Below are 18,311 nucleotides of genomic sequence, written 5' to 3'. Positions count from 1 at the left end.
TGCTGTTGGTTGAAGTAGTGTTGGTTGAGGTGGTGTTGGTTGAGGTGGTGATAGTTGAGGTGGTGTTGGTTGAGGTGGTGTTGGTTGAAGTAGTGTTGGTTGAGGTGGTGATGGTTAAGGTGATGGTGGTTGAGGTGGTGTTGGTTGAAGTAGTGTTGGTTGAGGTGGTGTTGGTTGAGGTGGTGTTGGTTGAGGTGGTGATAGTTGAGGCAGTGTTGGTTGAGGTGGTGTTGGTTGAGTTGTTGATGGTTGAAGTGGTGTTGGTTGAGGTGGTGCTGGTTGAGGTAGTGTTGGCTGAGGTGGTGTTGGTTGAGGTGATGATAGTTGAGGCAGTGTTGGTTGAGGTGGTGTTGGTTGAGTTGGTGATGGTTGAAGTGGTGTTGGTTGAGGTGGTGTTGGTTGCGGTAGTGTTGGCTGAGGTGGTGTTGGTTGAGGTGGTGTTGGTTAAGTTGGTAATGGTTGAGGTGGTGTTGGTTGAGTTGGTGATGGTTGAGGTGGTGTTGGTTGAGGTGGTGTTGGTTGAGTTGGTGAGGGTTGAGGTGGTGTTGGTTGAGGTGGTGTTGGTTGAAGTAATGTTGGTTGAGGTGGTGATGGTTGAGGTGGTGATGGTTGAGGTGGTGAAGGCTGATGTAGCGTTGGTTGAGGTGGTGTTGGTTGAGGTGGTGTTGGTTGAGGTGGTGATGGTTGAGGTAGTGTTGGTCGAGGTGGTGTTGGTTGAGGTGGTGATGGTTGAGGTGTTGATGGTTGAGATGATGTTGGTTGAGGTGGTGATGGTTGAGGTAGTGATGGTTGAGGTGGTGTTGGTTGAGGTGATGGTTGAGGTGGTGATGGTTGAGGTGGTGTTGGCTGAGGTGGTGTTGGTTGAGGTATTGATGGTTGAGGTGGTGTTGGTTGAGGTGTTGATGGTTGAGGTGGTTTTGGTTGAGGTAGTGTTGGTTGAGGTGGTGTTGGTTGAGGTAGTGTTGGGTGCAGTGGTGCTGGTTGAGGTGGTGTTGGTTGAAGTGGTGTTGGTTGAGGTAGTGTTGGGTGAGGTGGTGATGGTTGAGGTGGTGTTGGTTGAGGTGGTGATGGTTGAGGTGGGTGTTGGGTGAGGTGGTGATGGTTGAGGTGGTGTTGGTTGAGATGGTGATGGTTGAGATGGTTTTGGTTGAGGTGGTGTTGGTTGAGGTGGTGTTGGTTGAGGTGGTGATGGCTGAAGAGGGGATGATTAAGTGGGTGATGGATGAGGGGGCGATATAGGTAAAGGGGTAATGGGTGATTGGGTGATGACTGAGGTGGTAATGGTTACGTGGGTGATGGATGAGGGGGCGATATAGGTAAAGGGGTAATGGGTGATTGAGTGATGACTGAGGGGGTGATGACTGAGGGGGTGATGACTCAGGGGGTGATGGTTGAGGGGTAATGGGCTGAGGTGGTGAAGGGGTGAAGGGAATGGGGTGAGCTGGTGAGGGCGAGGGGAGGGATGAAGGGAATGTGATGAGGTGGTGATGGGTGAGGGGGGAGGGGGAAGGGGGGCTAAGGGAATGGGATGAAGTGAGTCGTAAGGTTCGGCTGTTGCAATATTTTTCCTCTCAACAAAGGATAATATTTTTCCTGTCTATCCGTGTCAGTCAAATTTTGTCTTCCCCTTCTTATCCCATCCTTCTCTCCCTCCCTGCCTCCATCCCTGTCTTTCTTCCTCCTCCTCACGCTCTCCCTTTGTACAAGTACCACCAAGGCGTAAATTGCTTGTAGTAATGGGCTTTTGCAACATTGCAAGCGCCAAATATTGTATTAGTTGCTTGAACTGTATGAGCAATGGTCTAAGGAAAATACTGTTTATAAAAGCAGTTTCTGCAAGCAACTCTCTCGCCCAGGTCCACACTCTGCCAACAGTAACAACAGCAGCAGCAGCAGCAGCAGCAGCAGCATGATATCACAGCTCCCGTGTTTATTACCAAGTGCGGCTGTGGATGAACATGCTTCTGCATGCAGAAGATCCTGGGTGAATATTGGTCAATGGTTGATTTGAATCACGAGCAGCAGCTGTATCATCAACACCAGAAACTCTACTAACGGTGGTCAGATGCTGTTGCAAGACGGAGAGTGACCCGAAGCTATGTACCTGCCAAAAAAAAAAAAAAATGGTCTGGAATGGTGTACGTCATGTACTGGATGCATGAGAATGGTTGTGGACTCTTATCCTTACCTTTTATGAGCAACGTAGACCAGCTGTGAAATGTCGCTGTGAGGCGAGAAAAAGAACATCTTCTGTGATAGTTGCTTTTCCATAAGAAAAGGAATTAACTACTGTTTACTGTTAACATTAGCCTATGATCAATATTTATGGCCCCATGCTAATCATAATTATAATTCCATAATTTTTGATTGAATTATGGTACCAAGACCAGTACGGTGCAAAATATCAATACATTCTTCCCCTTCCCTTCCTCACACACACCTCGTTTTTCCTCTAATATTTAAAAAAATAATACACAATTTGATTCACAAGAATTACCACTAAAATTCATACCCAAAGAAAAAATCAGGTACAAAAACAAGTCGCATAAACATGCAGGCAGTTACTTGATTTTACTTACAGTTCACTAACTCAATCGTCTCCATTTTTTTAGGTATAATGTTCGCTAAATTGTTCATCAGAACCACACAGTAAAACTAAATTCTTTTGCAATTGGGTTGATTCCTTTTTCCTACCAGACTGTGTTATTATTCCAGGAAGGTCACTCAATTTGAGTGTCATATATATATATATATATATATATATATATATATATATATATATATATATATATATATATATATATATATATATATATATATATATATATATATATATATATATATATATATATATATATATATATATATACATACATGGCTGTCAGCTTCTGGTGTCCCATCACACAGGTAACCAAGGACAAGACCCTACAGACGAAATGCAATATTTAAAGCATATTCGTTGGTGCAAGGCACAGCCCCACCTTCCTTGCTCTCATTTTCCCCTCTTCCTCTTCTTCTCTTCCTCCTTTGCCTTTTCCCTCTCTCTTTCCTTCTTTCCTTCCTGCTTCCCTCCTTTTTCTTTATCTATCCCTTCTTTATTCCTCTCTCTCTGTGGCATACAAAGAGTATGATACAATTTATTCGTCGTATTTGCACACTCCCAAATAGGCTGCCTCCCACCCAGTGAACCGGGTGCTAAGGGTTTAACGATTTTTTAGGGTACCTGTCGTTAAATTAGTACCTTGGTTCATTGTCCAATCACAGGGCCCGCCAAGTGCTGAGGCGACGTGGTTCACTAGCGGTCAGCATTTGCCAGACTTGCCTACTAGCTGGTTGAATACGGTGCTCTCTCTCTGGCTTCTGTTTTTACCATTCTTTATCAGCGTGTGGTACACTTATATTCAACTCTTGTACATAGTGTACTTAAGTGTACATAATTATATATATATATATTTAGTGAAGGAAATACATGTTAAATATTACTGCTGAGTTTGTTTTGCTCCAAAAAACCCATTACGACCAGGTTACAGGCCATTCTTTACCTGTGTTCTTAATACTCTCTCTCCCTCTCTCTTTTCTTTACTTCCTTTTCGCCCGACCTCCATCTCACCCCCTCTTTTCACTCCTCCCTCCAACACAGACATTTCCCACGCCTGCAGGATCGCCTGATCTAGTCCTGCGTTTCACTTACTCCACCAACTCCATTTTTTCTCATTCTCAAACACTCTTCAACTCCATTAAAGTGCCCAACTCTCTCGCTTCATCTTCCCCCTTCCTTCTCCACTTCCGCAAAATATCCACTGACTTGGGAGGCTGTGGGATTTGGGGTTGGGGGGATTTGGGAGGAACTGGGTAAGGAGAAAGGGGTAGGATTGGTTGTGGGGATTGAGTGGGGATGAACAGGGGGAGAGTGGCACTCCTAGAGAAGAGAGTCCTACACCTAGGTACAAACCAGTCAAACCTTACCACCACGTTAAGGTGTACTACCACGTTAAGGTGACGCAGCGGAGTGGCGCTGGGGTGGGAATGAGTGGGGACGGTTTACTACATAGGATAGGTGGATAGGGAGGTAGCAGACCAGATGCTGGGTGAGTTAGTTGGCTGGACTAAGGGTTATGGTTGAGAGTGAGCAAGGGTGGTAGACCAGATACAGGGCCTACCAACCTGCAGTCTACCTGGAGGGTATTCCGGGGATCAACGCCCCAGTGGCCCGGTCCATGACCAGGCCTCCTGGTGGATCAGGGCCTGATCAACGAAGCTGTTACTGCTAGCCGCACGTAGTCCAACGTACGAACCACAACCCGGATGATCCGGCACTGACTTCAGGTATCTGTCCAGCTCCCTCTTGAAGACAACAAGGGGTCTATTGGTAATTCCCCTTATGGCTGGTGGGAGGCTGTTGAACAGTCTTGGGCCCTTGACACTTACTGTGTTTTCTCTTAGTGTACTAATGGCGCCCCTACTTTTCACTGGGGGTATGTTGCATAGCCTGCGAAGTCTTTTGCTTTAGTGGGGAGTGATTTGTGTGTTCAGATTAGGGACCAGTCCTTCCATGAACTTCCAGATGTAGATTGTGATTTATCTCTCTCGTGAGTCTGTTGGCTGGAATGGGGGTTATGGCTAACAGTGAGCATGGGTGGTAGGGTGGGTATGGATAGAAAAATGGGTGAGTGTGGTAAAGTGGAAGTCGCTTCCATAGGCTATCGCCTCTGCGGCCCGGTCCCAGACCAGGTTTGGAGATGAGGGAAAGACAGGAGGTGACGCATGGGAGAGGAGGACATTGTGTGTGTGTGTGTGTGTGTGTGTGTGTGTGTGTGTGTGTGTGTGTGTGTGTGTGTGTGTGTGTGTGTGTGTGTACACCAATTGCAAGTTATGTACTAAATATACAATGAGGGATTCTGTCCACCTTCTCCGAATTTCTTTTTTTTTTTTTTGGCTAAAAACTAGGTTTAATTGTTATTTCTTTTGGATATCTTACCACTCTATTAAACACTTCACCACTTCTGCTGGAATCTTCACCACTTCTGCTGGAATCTTCACCACTTCTGCTGGAATCTTCACCACTTCTGCTGGAATCTTCACCACTTCTGCTGGAATCTTCACCACTTCTGCTGGAATCTTCACCACTTCTGTTGGAATCTTCACCACTTCTGTTGGAATCTTCACCACTTCTGCTGGAATCTTCACCACTTCTGCTGGAATCTTCACCGCTTCTGCTGGAATCTTCACCACTTCTGCTGGAATCTTCACCACTTCTGCTGGAATCTTCACCACTTCTGCTGGAATCTTCACCACTTCTGCTGGAATCTTCACCACTTCTGCTGGAATCTTCACCGCTTCTGCTGGAATCTTCACCACTTCTGCTGGAATCTTCACCACTTCTGCTGGAATCTTCACCACTTCTGCTGGAATCTTCACCACTTCTGCTGGAATCTTCACCACTTCTGCTGGAATCTTCACCACTTCTGCTGGAATCTTCACCACTTCTGCTGGAATCTTCACCACTTCTGCTGGAATCTTCACCACTTCTGCTGGAATCTTCAACACTTCCATTCCCAAACATTTTTACTGACTTCCGACACCTTCAGCCTTGTTAAGTTAGATTTTATTTTTACATTGACAATAATCAACCAGCTGGAGAAAGTTTCGCTCCTTCACTTCGTATTTGTAAACAGCTTTTGTTAGCGGCACTTCTCCACTAAAAACCTGGTTCACACACATGATTACTTCACTGCTGGCTTCATTCTTCTGTCCCTCCGTCTACACAACACCTTGTTATCGCCTGCTCAGTGATACATCTTTGCAAGCGCCGCTATTCACACTAAATATTGAGGTAAACACTTCTGACTATTCTGGTGCATCTTTGGCCAGTGTGTGTGCGTGTGTGTGTGTGTGTACTCACCTAATTATACTCACCTAGTTGTGGTTGTAGGGTTCGATTCATGGCTCCTGGCCCTGCCTCTTCACTGGCCACTACTGTGTGTGTGTGTGTGTGTGTTTAAATATATCACCTACATACACAGGTAAGTCCCAGGCCTGAGGGAGGGGGGAAAATGGGTGTGCATTAGAGGGGGAACTAAAGTAATTGATCCTGACGACTATGACAGAGTGGAGACAAATTCCATAATAAGGTTTAATAATAAAATGTGGTTCAGCTGGAGAGGCCAGGAACCAGTAATGACCTTCGAGGAAGGTTAAAACGCTCAGCTGAACCCAGGGTTTGACCCTGCAAATGCAAATAGGCGAACACACACTCACACACACACACACACACACACACACACACACACACACACACACACACACACACACACACACACACACACACACACACATACAGAGTGGAGAAGTCACACACGTTTGAGCTCGTGAATATTGGGGAAGGGCAAAGAAGACCGCAGACGGAGTATAGGCTAAGTGGCCAAAGACTGCAAACCTCGTTCAAAGAGAAAGGTCTTGGGGTGAGTATAACACTAAGCACGTCTCCGGAAGCACACATCAACCAGATAACTGCTGCAGCATATGAGCGCCTGCAAACCTGAGAATAGCGTTCCGATATCTTAGTAAGGAATCGTTCAATACACTGTACACCGTGTACGTCAGGCCCATTCTGCAGTATGCAGTACCTGTTCGGAACCCACACTTGATCAAGTACGTCAAGAAATTAGAGAAAGTGCAAAGGTTTGCGACAAGGCTAGTTCCAGAGCTAAGGGGAATGTCCTACGAAAAAAGGTTGAGGAAAATCGGTCTGACGACTCTGGAGGACAGGAAGGTTAGGGGAGACATGATAACAACATACAAAATACTGCATGGAATAGACAAGGTGGACAGAGACAGGATGTTCCAGAGAGGGGACACAGAAACAAGGGGTCACAATTGGGAGTTGAAGACCCAGATGAGTCACAGGGATGTTAGGAAGTATTTCTTCAGTCATAGAGAAGTCAGAAAGTGGAACAGTCTATCAAGTGATGTAGTGAAGGAAGGAGCCATACATAGCTTTAAGACGAGGTATGATAAAGCTCATGGAGCAGGGAGAGGACCTAGTAGCGTTCAGTGAGATGGAGGGGCCAGGAGCTATGAATCGACCCCTGCAACCACAAATAGGTGAGTACAAATAGGTGAGTACACACACATACGGAAGCAGGTCCAGCGCTCTACCACTGGGCTACGAAACTTCTAATGGGAAAGTTTCACAGATTGAATTTCTGCGTTATGTCTGCGTCAGAGGCCAGCACCTGTGACTTAATATCCTCTTGCACACACATGACACAACAGTGCTGTCTGTGAAAGTTCCATTGGCGTAGCGCTGGACCTACTGCCATTCAGAACCAGGGATCGAATCCCCATACATTTTTCAGTTTATTTATATATATATATATATATATATATATATATATATATATATATATATATATATATATATATATATATATATATATATATATATATATATCGTGGGTACCTTCAAGCGGTGATTACAGGTGATGGATACAGTGGTGTTACATTTAGTACAAAATTTATTTCACAGTTAATAACAGATATTTTATTTTGAACCACTGGAGCAGCGGGACATAACTCGTTTAGATGCTACCAAAGAGCTCATCGAGGAGAAGAAAAGACAGCTGTACCGATGAAGAAAAAGAATGAAAGTCATAATACCTGGCTGCATGGAAGTACAACTTCCCTACTAACTAAACTTCAGATTTAAGACGAGGTTTCGATCCTGAGGGGGGGGGACGGAAACCTCGACTAAAGACTGATTTTTCAACTTGTAGTTTAACAGTGAGATAAATAATAATAATAATAATAATAATAATAATAATAATAATAATAATAATAATAATAATAATAATAATAATAATAATAATAATAATAATAATGAGTGTCAAATCCTTGGTATTATTGATGACAGTCAACGACAAACCTGAGGTGAACACTCACGACTCTAAGAAAAAGTGGTGCATGGAAAATAAGGAAAAATTGTGAAAATCTTCCTAAAAAAAGACGAAACTAAATGAGTAAGAGAGGGAGAGAGAGAGAGAGAGCTTGGAATACGGTAGACAAAATATCTGTGAAAAGCAAAAAAAAAAGCCACGCAAGAATTTATGAAAGGCCTCACTTTAGTGTTGGGAGTTCACATCAAGATCCACAAACTCCAGGAATGCTACTGGGACACAAAATGAGATCTCCTGCTTTAAGAGAAGTTGTAAGAGGGGCCGTGCTGGGAGCGACTTTTCGGAGAGTCAAGGGAACGGCAGTATAGGAGAACTAAGGAGAACATGGAGAAATACATGAAACGAGCGATGGAAGGCATGGGAAATAAGCAGGAAAACAAGAAATGAATATGCAAGGGCGGAAATAATAACGAAGAAAGTCTCTGAAAATAACAAAATCTAAGTCAAAATCTTAGTTTAAATATAATGAGATCTGAGGCTTCGCAATTTTGATATATATATATATATATATATATATATATATATATATATATATATATATATATATATATATATATATATATATATATATATATATATATATATATGTCAAATGCCGAATATGCATAACTGGTCAATTAGCAAGAACTCATTTAAAATTAAGTCCTCTCTTTTAAAATTTTCTTATTATGTTTAAAGATATATTTTTTTCATTAATTTTAATGTAAAAATTTTTAAATTTTTAATTTTGCACCAAAAGAATTCTTAGAAAACTTACCTCTAACCTTATTTTAACAAGAAGTTTAATTTATTTTAGCACAACTAAATATATTTTGAATTTGTTTACAACAATTTAATAATTAAACAAACACAGTGAAATATATTTTTTTTTCGTTAGGTTCAGAATGATTTTGACGAAATTATTGCATACATTTAAATTTTCGCTTGTCCTATATGGCAAGATCGCAAGTTCTAAGCTATTCGGTAATGACATATATATATATATATATATATATATATATATATATATATATATATATATATATATATATATATATATATATATATATATATATATATATATATATATATATATATATATATATGGCGGAAACCTGACTCTTGTTGACCTCATAAAGTGCTACGACAATTTTTACGGCCACGGTCTATCTGGCCGCAGATGTGGTCAATAGATTAAGGATTAAGAACTGGGTGACTAACTGTGGCCGACGATTTATTCTGGGAAATTAGTTTGGTTTTTCTCATTCTCTCTTTCTCTCTTTCTCTCTGTCTCTCTGTCTCTCTGTCTCTCTGTCTCTCTGTCTCTCTGTCTCTCTATCTGTCTGTCTGTCTGTCTGTCTGTCTGTGTGTCTGTCTGTCTATCTCTCTCTGTATCTTTCTGTCTGTCTCTCTCTCTGTATCTTTCTGTCTGTCTGTCTGTCTGTCTGTCTCTGTATCTTTCTGTCTGTCTCTCTGTCCGTCTGTCTGTCTGTCTGTCTCTCTCTCTCTCTCTCTCTCTCTCTCTCTCTCTCTCTCTCTCTCTCTCTCTCTCTCTCTCTCTCTCTCTCTCTCTCTCTCTCTCTCTCTCTCTCTCTCTCTCTCTCTCTCTCTCTCTCACTCCCCTCTCCTCTCTCTCTCTCCTCTCTCTCTCTCTCTCTCTCTCTCTCTCTCTCTCTCTCTCTCTCTCTCTCTCTCTCTCTCTCTCCCGAGGAGCACTTAGGATAAAATTTAAATGAACTTCCTCGTTACCACTTAATGACCCTTAACAATACGGATGCTAGCTAGTGACCCGCAGCGTCACAAGGGTCACATCATCAGAAGAGTCACAGCGCCACAAGGGTCACAGCATCAGAAGAGTCACAGCGCCACAAGGGTCACAGCATCAGAAGAGTCACAGCGCCACAAGGGTCACAACATCAGAAGAGTCACACCGCTACAAGGGTCACAGCATCAGAAGAGTCACACCGCCACAATGGTCACAGCATCAGAAGAGTCACACCGCCACAAGGGTCACAGCATCACAAACACCACAGCATCACAAACACTACAACACAACAAACACTACAACACAAACACCCCAGCATCACAAACACTACAACACAACAAACACTACAACACAAACACCACAGCATCACAAACACTACAACACAACAAACACTACAACACAAACACCCCAGCATCACAAACACTACAACACAACAAACACTACAACACAAACACCACAGCATCACAAACACTACAACACAAACACCACACCATCATAAACACCACAGCATCACAAACACTACAACACAAACACCACACCATCATAAACACCACAGCATCACAAACACAACAGCATCACAAACACTACAATACAAACACCACAACATCACCAACACCACAGCATCACCAACACCACAGCATCACAAACACCACATCACAAACACTACAACACAAACACCACAACATCATGAACACTGCAACATCACAAACACGACAACATCACAAACACCACAACATCACAAACTACAACACAAACACCACAGCATCACAAACACTACAACATCACAAACACCACAACATCACAAACACCACAACATCACAAACGCCATAGCATCACAAACACCACAACATCACAAATACTACAACACAAACACCACAACATCACAAACAACTTACAAAATAACACAAACACCACAAATATCACAAATAACTTACAACATCACAAACAAATACAGCATCACAAATACTACAACAAATACAAAACACCTGCTTAACATCACAAAATAAATACAACATCACAAATAATTACAGTCATCATAAACACAGCATCGCAAACACCGCAGCATCACAAACACCACAGCATCACAAACAACACAGCATCGCAAACACCGCAGCATCACAAACAGCACAGCATCACAAACACCTATTATTGCCTACTAAACAACACAGCATCACAACAACACAGCATCACAAACAATACAGCATCACATACCTCACAATATCACAAATAAATACAGTGCATCACAAATAACACAGCATCACAAATAAATACAGCATCACAAAACACCTAGCAGTATCACAAATAACACAGCATCACAAAATAAATACAGCATCATAAACACTTACAGCATCATAAACACACAGCACTACAACAAACAACATGAAAGCGTCACAAAATAACTTACAAATATCACAAACAACACAGCATCACAAACAACACAGCATCACAAACAACACAAGATCACTGCCAAACACCATGCAGCATCACAAACAAATACAGCATCACAAACACCTACAAACATCACAAAATAACATACAGCATCAACACACTACAGCATCACAAACACCTACAGCATCATAAACACTACCATAACATTGCAACAAATAACACAGCATTCACAACAATACAGTCATCACAAAATAACACAACACCTACGAATACTCATAATATCACAAACAAATACAGTATCACAAATAATGGCAGCATCACAACACCTCATGCATCACAAATGCAAATACAGTACTCACAAACACCACAGCATCACAAACAACACATCTTCACAAACAACACAGTATCACAAACACCACAACATCACAAACACCACAACATCACAAACAACACAGCATCACAAACACCACAACATCACAAACACCACAGCATCACAAATACCTACAATATCGTTAACCAACACATCATCAAGTGGGCAACTGCAGTAATCACAAACAAATACAGCATCACAAACAAATACAGCATCACAAACAACACTTCATCACAAGCACCACAGCATCACAAACACCACAGCATCACAAACAACACAGAATCACAAACACCACAACATCACAAACAACACAACATCACAAACAACACAGCATCACAAACAACACAGAATCACAAACACCACAACATCACAAACAACACAACATCACAAACAACACAGCATCACAAACAACCCAGCATCACAAACAACACAACATCACAAACAACACAGCACCACAAACAACCCAGCATCACAAACAACACAGCATCACAAACACCACAGCATCACAAACAACACAGCATCACAAACACCGCAGCATCACAAACAACACAGCATCACAAACACCACATCATCACAAACACCACAGCATCACAAACACCGCAGCATCACAAACAAATGTATAAGCATCACAAATGCCACCATACCTAATCACAAACACTACAGCATCATGGAAGAAACATTAGCATGACCAAAATACTCATAACATCGTGGGCCACAAAATAGCATCACAAAACACTGGCTAATATCGCAAATGACTGGCACTGCCACATATACAGCATCACAAACAAAACAGCATCACAAAACACTACAATATTCACAAACAAAAACAGTATCACAAACACTATAACATCACAAACACTAGTATCACAAACAAAACAGCATCACAAACACTGGCAACATCACAGCACTACATCAAGCAAACAAATAGACAGCATCAGCAAACACTTACAGCATTAAGTAAACACTAGCAATATCATAAACAATTACAGCATCACAAACACCTACAACATCACAAACACCTGCAATTCACCACAAACAACTCAGCATCACAAATGGGGGCCACAGCATCACAAACAAACACAGCATCACAAACACTCACAACATCACAAACACTTGTAGGCACCTACAAACAACTCCAGCATCACAAACAACACAGCATCATCAAGTCAGTTACATCATCATAAACACCTACAGCATCACAAACACTGCAGCATCACAAACAATACAGCATCATAAACACTACCACCATCTATCACATGACAGCATCATAGAAATACAGCATCACAAACACTACAATATCACAAACAAAACAGCATCATAAATACTACAATATCAGCAAACACTACATCACAACAAATACAGCATCACAGCCAAAACAGCATCACAACATCACAACATCACAAACAAAACAGCATCACAAACACTACAACATCACAAACACTACATCACAAACAAAACAGCATCACAAACACTACAACATCACAAACACTACATCACAAACAACACAGCATCACAAACACTACAGCATTACAAACACTACAACATCATAAACAACACAGCATCACAAACACCACAACATCACAAACACCGCAGCACCACAAACAACCTGTAGCATCAAGCAAAACAAATACAGCATCACAAACAATATGAGTGCATCACAAAACACTCACAACATCACAAACACTGCAGCAACCACAAATAATCTCAGTATCACAAACAACATAGACATCACAAACATACAGCATCACAAATGACACAGCATCACAAACAAATACAGCATCACAAACAAATACAGCATCATAAAATAATACAGCATCACAAATAACACATAGAATCCCACAAACACCACAAATATCACAAACAATGACAATATCACAAACAACACAGCATCACAAACAACCCAGCATCACAAAATAAATACAACATCACAAACACCACAGCATCACAAACACCACAGTATCACAAACCACACAGCATCACAAACACCACAGCATCACAAACACCACAGCATCACAAACACCACAGCATCACAAACACCACAGCATCACAAACACCACAGCATCACAAACACCACAGCATCACAAACACCACAGCATCACAAACAACACAGCATCACAAACACCACACCATCACAAACACCACAGCATCATAAAGAACACAGCATCACAAACACTACAACATCACAAACAAAACAGCATCACAAACACTACAACATCACAAACACTACATCACAAACAACACAGCATCACAAACAAAACAGCATCACAAACACTACAACATCACAAACAAAACAGCATCACAAACACTACAACATCACAAACACTACATCACAAACAAAACAGCATCACAAACACTACAACATCACAAACACTACATCACAAACAACACAGCATCACAAACACTACAGGTATTGGCAAACACTACAACATCAATAAAACAAATACAGCATCACAAACACCACAACATCACAAACACCGCAGCACCACAAACAACTCAGCATCACAAACAACACAGCATCACAAAACAAATACAGCATCACAAATAACTTACAACATCACAAATACTGCAGCAACTTACAAACAACCCTCAGTATCACAAACAACAGATCACAAACAAATACATCATCATAAATACCTCACAGCATCACAAACACTGCAGTATCACAAACAAATACAGTATCACAAATATCCTACACCATCACAAACACGACAGCATCATAAAGAACACAGCATCACAAACACTACAACATCACAAACAAAACAGCATCACAAACACTACAACATCACAAACACTACATCACAAACAACACAGCATCACAAACAAAACAGCATCACAAACACTACAACATCACAAACAAAACAGCATCACAAACACTACAACATCACAAACACTACATCACAAACAACACAGCATCACAAAATACTCACAGTATTACAAAACACTGCAACATCATAAACAACATTACAGCATCGCAAATACCACAATATCACAAAACACCTGCAGCACCTACAAATAACCCTTCAGCATCAAGCAAAACAAATACAGCATCATAAACAACACAGCATCACAAACACCACAACATCACAAACACCGCAGCACCACAAACAACTCAGCATCACAAACAACACAGCATCACAAACAACACAGCATCACAAACACCACAACATCACAAACACCGCAGCACCACAAACAACTCAGCATCACACAAAACAATCTCCAGCATCAAGCAAAATAACACAGCATCACAAATAAATACAGCATCACAAACACCACAACATCACAAACACCGCAGCACCACAAACAACTCAGCATCACAAACAACACAGCATCACAAACAACACAGCATCACAAACAACACAGCATCACAAACAACACAGCATCACAAACAACACAGCATCACAAACAACACAGCATCACAAACAACACAGCATCACAAACAACACAGCATCACAAACAACACAGCATCACAAACAACACAGCATCACAAACACCACAGCATCACAAACAACACAGCATCACAAACACCACAGCATCACAAACACCACAGCATCACAAACAACTCAGCATCACAAACAACACAGCATCACAAACAACACAGCATCACAAATACCACAACATCACAAAATACCACAGCATCAGCAAACAAATATACAGCATCATAAACAAATCTCAGTATCATAAACAACATAGCATCATAAACAATCTCCATGTGCATCACAAACAACACAGCATCACAAACACTACAACATCCCAAACAACTCAGCATCACAAACAACACAGCATCACAAACGCTACAGCATTACAAACACTACAACATCACAAACAACACAGCATCACAAACACTACAACATCACAAACAACACAGCATCACAAACAACACAGCATCACAAACACTAAAGCATTACAAACACTACAACATCACAAACAACACAGCATCACAAGCACTACAACATCACAAACAACACAGCATCACAAACACTACAACATCACAAACAACACAGCATCACAAACACTACAGCATTACAAACACTACAACATCACAAACAACACAACATCACAAACACTACACATTACACTATCAAATACAAACAAATATGTGCATCACAAATACTACAATAACATCACAAACACTACGCAGCATCACAAACACTGCAAATATCATGAAATACTAAGGATCATAAAACAAAATATAGCATCACAAATATCTATAACATCACAAACAACACATCATCACAAATACTACAACATCATAAATATCATAAATATCATAAATACTAAGTGTAACATCATGCAAAACAATACAGGCATCACACATCCAGCATTACAAACACTACAACATCACAAACAACACAACATCACAAACACAACATCACAAACAACACACCACCACATGTTGCAGAACGGTTTGAGGAGTTTTCTGACACATTTGAAATTTTATCTACAATCTGCATATAAATAAAAGAATTGATGTCAAATAGCGTAGAAACAAAAAAATATCACATTTTTAAATCAAACGTTGTCTCTAAACTTTAATATAGTTGATGCTGTCATAAGTTCAAATTTAAATAAATGTAAAGTGTTATTCTGTATTGGAAATTTTCAAGAAATATAAAATTTATGTCAACAAGTGGGCAACTCACAGCAATTATACAACGAGAAGTGTATGTCTCAGCGTATGTTTACACTTATAGTTTACTGTACTCCATATTTAAGAGATTAAAGTATTCTTCTCTGGTGGTTAAGAGTTTACGCGCAGCCTTCATGACCCTACTGTAGTCAATAGATAAACATGGCATTCAAGTTCATTGGCACTTGATAAGTAAGACACATGTGCAACAGTTAGGTATTTTTTACTCCGAATCATTTGCCTACACAGTAGGCTTCTTCAGTCTAGTAGAGAAGAGTTAGGAGAAGCAGTAGAGATGTGAAGACGATGTTATCAGTCCATCAGCCTTGAAGACATTACTACTGTTTCTGCTGACTCTTCTGTACTCGACTCAACAAACGTTTCGGAATGAAGATACCTAACTGTTGCACATGAGTCTTAAATATTAACCCGTCGGTATTGTGTACCATTTTCAGATTCACAGTAACACTTAGAGTCATAGTTGAAACCGGACACATTGAAAACCTGAACAAAGGTTTGAAAAAAATCTCAGATGTGAAAGTCTAAACCCGGATGTTTCATTTAGCGCTGGGATTAAGAAGAGGCACGATCCTCTGGCTTTATCAGTTCAATATAGAGAACGAAAGCGAAGACTTTAGAAAATGAGGTAATTAGTTCCTCAATGTAGAAGATTATGATGAGTACTGAACATCGGCTTTCAGGCCGAGGGACTCATCTTCCACTGTCTTCTGTACATAGTTTTGCAAGACAGAGGGACTGATAATCTTAAACTCCACTGTCTTCCGTGTATAGTTCTACAAGGATGAGGGACTGAATACCTCATATTCCACTATTCCACTGTCTTCTGTGTATAGTTTTGCAAGACTGAGGGATTAAAGTTCTGGAACAAAGATTTTTGTTGGGACAATGTTTTGAACTGTGTAGATCTTTGTCAGCTTATAGTAAAGTTCTACACAGAGCGAAACGTTGTCCTAGAATAAATTTTTCTCCGCAACATCGAGTTGTGAACTTTCAGTGTGTCTGACGGACGATATTATGTCAGTGTTATCCACGTGAGGGTTAATGTAGTTATCATCTCGTCAGGTGCCATGTAGGAGGGGTGTTGAGGAGAGGTCCTCCAAGTATCTGGGACAACCCTTCCCTTCCTAGCAATTCTGAGTACTCCACCCACAACCCTTTCCTTGGCGCTGTGGCGTTCACGGTTTTAAAGCTTTCCTTTAAAATAGTACTACTGCTACTACTACTACTACTACTACTACTTCTACTACTACTACTACTACTACTACTACTACTACTACTGCTACCACCTACCTACCTACTACTACTACTACCACCACACCACCACCATTACTACTACCTACTACCTCCACTGCACTTACACACACCATTACCAGTACCACCACTACCACCACCAAGCCACCAACCACCTACTACCTACCATTACACCTACCACTAGCCACCAACTACCACTACCATTACCACCGCCAGCCACCTAACTACTACCTACCATTACCTCACACCACCACACACACCTACACCACCTACCACCACCACTCCATTCACCAGCCACATCCACCACTCCACCACACACTAACCACTCCACCACCACTCCATACCTACACCACCACTACCACACACCACTACCATTACTACTAGACTAACCACCTACCACTACCACCTACACCATCCACTACTCCACCACCACCACTACCACCTACCACCACACACCTACCACCACCACCACCACCACTGCACTGCCACTCCCACCACTACCACCACCACCACCTACACCACCACTACCATTACCTCCACTCCACTCTCCACCACATACCACCACCTACTACCAGCCACTGCACCATTACCACCACACCACCATAACCACCACCACCATTACCACTCCACCACTGCCACTACACTCACTCACACTTACTGTCACCAATTACTACCTACTCCACAAGCACTAACCACTACCACCTACTATCACTAACCTACTACTACTTACCACTGCCACTAACTACCACCTACTTACCATTACACTCCACTAGCCACTTAACCACTACCACTACTACCACTACACCTTCTCACACCTTACTACTACTACTACTACTACCACTACCTATACTACTCATTACCACTAGCACCAACCATCACCACTACACACTAACCATTACTACCATTACCAGCAACTAACCCCATTACCTACGACTACACTAACTAGCCACTAAC

The sequence above is a fragment of the Cherax quadricarinatus genome, chromosome 40 (genome assembly GCF_038502225.1).
Source record: "Cherax quadricarinatus isolate ZL_2023a chromosome 40, ASM3850222v1, whole genome shotgun sequence".
Classification (NCBI taxonomy): Eukaryota; Metazoa; Arthropoda; class Malacostraca; order Decapoda; family Parastacidae; genus Cherax; species Cherax quadricarinatus.
The sequence above is the reverse complement of the archived record's forward strand: the minus strand, read 5'-3'. Positions refer to the sequence as shown.